Source organism: Protobothrops mucrosquamatus, unplaced genomic scaffold (assembly GCF_001527695.2).
Source record: "Protobothrops mucrosquamatus isolate PMUCROS unplaced genomic scaffold, P.Mucros_1.0 scaffold14, whole genome shotgun sequence".
Lineage (NCBI taxonomy): Eukaryota > Metazoa > Chordata > Lepidosauria > Squamata > Viperidae > Protobothrops > Protobothrops mucrosquamatus.
In genome coordinates, this window is record NW_015386401.1 from 1463655 (window position 1) to 1466076 (window position 2422).

At 46.9% G+C, this 2422-nt stretch overlaps 1 protein-coding gene across 1 annotated transcript in view; it reads left to right on the top strand.

The window, feature by feature from the left end:
- The first annotated feature begins 2244 nt into the window (after window positions 1–2244).
- FSTL3 (follistatin like 3) overlaps window positions 2245–2422 on the top strand; it is a 28743-nt gene continuing 28565 nt past the window's right edge. Inside the window, exon 1 of the mRNA XM_015810703.1 lies at window positions 2245–2400. The gene's annotated coding sequence lies outside the window, so the exon portion shown is untranslated. The remainder of the gene's footprint in view (window positions 2401–2422) is intronic.

Sequence of the window (2422 nt, forward strand, 5' to 3'; positions counted from 1 at the left end):
TTTTAGAGTCCGAGTGCCCAAAAACTGCCCCTCCGCCCGACCTGCCCGCCCGCGGGGCCACCCACCACCTCCACAGCCCACCGCAGATCACACAGGCGGCCCAGCAGCGCCATGGCAGCCACGCCCTCCACCCATACCCCACAGCATCAACTGCGCATGACGGGTGCGAGGGTGAAGTCTTGTCCCCGCTGCTCGGCTACCATGTCCTTGGCTATGCTGCTCCACGTGGGCTGCGCTCGGGGGTGACTCTCCTCTGGGGGGGCTGCTGGGGAGGGGGCTGCAGGGGGAGGCGGGTCTAGGGCGATGGCCCACGTGCCCACAGAGAGGCCTCTGAGTGCCGTCTCTGGCACGCGTGCCATAGGTTCACCACCACTGTCATAGGGTAACCTCTGAGTCTAAATGGGGCACATCAAATCATTCGTATGCCTTCTATGGGGAGAAAGCCGAAAATACAGATTGAAAACTGGAACAGCTCGCTAAGGGTGGAATTTGGGCTGGAAAGGTTTGCATCCTCCTGGATGCCTTCTTGCGTGCAAGACCATCTCTTTGTGCAATTGTTCATTCCTGCCTGTCCACAATTATTCAAGCTTACGCTTCGTAAATTTAGCAAGATTTATGTATTTATGGCCTACTTTTTTATGGTTGGTTTTTAGCATGCCAATAGATCATAGGGGGAAATGGGGAAGCTGGTAACTAGGCTAATGATACTCTGTGTGGTAAGAGCAAAGCTTTTCATTGATGCAAATGCTTCCTAAGGAAAGGAAGGGGGGGGGAATATCCATTACAGGTAGTCCTTAACTTACAACAGTTCATTTAGTGACCGTTCAAAGTTACAATGGCACTGAAAAAGTGACTCATGACCGTTTTTCGCACTTAACGACTGTTGCAGCATCCCCATGGTCACATGATTCAAATTCAGAGTCAGCTTGGCAACTGACTCGTATTTATGACAGCGTCCCAGAGTCATGTCATCACCTTTAGCGACCTTCTGACAACCACAGTCAATGGGGAAGCCAGATTCACTTCATAACTGTGTTACTAAATTAACAACTGCAGCGATTCACTCAACAACTGTGGCAAGAAAGATCGTAAAATGGGGCAAAACGTACTTAACGTCTCGCTTAGTAACGGAAATTTTGAGCCCAGTTGTAGTCGTAAGTCACTACCTTCATTAAATGCAGCGCTACCAAAAGTCCTTTAATACAGGTACTCCTTGATGTATGGCCCTAATAGACCTTGCCCATTCACGGTTGTAAGTCTTGATATGTCTTGATAAAACAGGTTGGTCACGTGACTGACTGGATTTTTTTTTTGTGGTTATCGTTAAGCAAACACTGCAGTCATTAAGTGAACCAATATTTCACTATGGGCACAGGTTTGCTGAAAACCAGATGCAAGGACCAGTTTTTGGAAAAACGGTCATAAAATGCAGTCATGTGACCATGGGATGCTGCAAACAGCCATAAACACAGCCATGCTGCTGAGTGCCTGAAATTCAGTCATATGACTACTATTGTAGTCAGAACTCCAGGTTGTAACTAACCTTAAGATAAAGCCATCGTAATTTGAGGACTAACTATACTCCACTTGAAGGCCTCCTCCCTTGCCTATCTTAGCCAATCAGGTGAGCAGGATAATTTAGGGAGAATTCGGATTGGGACAGCGGGAAAACCTCAGTTCAGTTCTAATCTTTATTACAATCAAAGACCAGCCTAAGAAAACATCAATAAATAGCATTTTAAAAAACTTGGATGCCCCTCTTTAAGGAGATGTATGTGTTAAGAGTCTTAGTAGTTTTGCTATCCAAGGGTGAGGGGTGTGTCTTTGGAACTGCACAGAGGAAAATTGGGCCGTGCAGTGACAACAAGTTGAATCAGGATTTCCAGAAATGACAGCAGGGGAAAGTAATAGTAGCAACAGCAACGAGGAAGAAGAGGAGGATAGGGGGAAAAAGGAAGAAAAGAAGAAGAAAATGAAGGAGAAGAAAATTTCTGCTCAGCTGCTTCTTGTCCTTCTCTTGTTCAAATGCATGTTTTCACGTTGAAAAACTAAAGTCCCGAATCCATTGCCCTCCAGAAAAGGATGGTTCCAACAATGATTTGGCTATAACCACATCCAGGCAGGCCTCAGAGAGACACACTCACAATACCCTCCCCTCGACACATTGCTGGCTGCTGCCCAACGCCGCCTTCTCTGGAGTTATGATTCAGACCGCGCAGACTTACACACACACACACATACAAAACACTTTATATAGAGGGTGAAGCTAAGCCTTTGGGGTGGGGGAAATCATCCTCTCTTAAGGAGCAGGCAACGAGGAAGCCCACTGGATTATTGCAAAGTAGATACGGCTCAGACAACTCTTAACTTACTCTGTCTTTTGCAAAAACTGCGCTCCCAGTAAGGTTGTGGAGATAGTAGG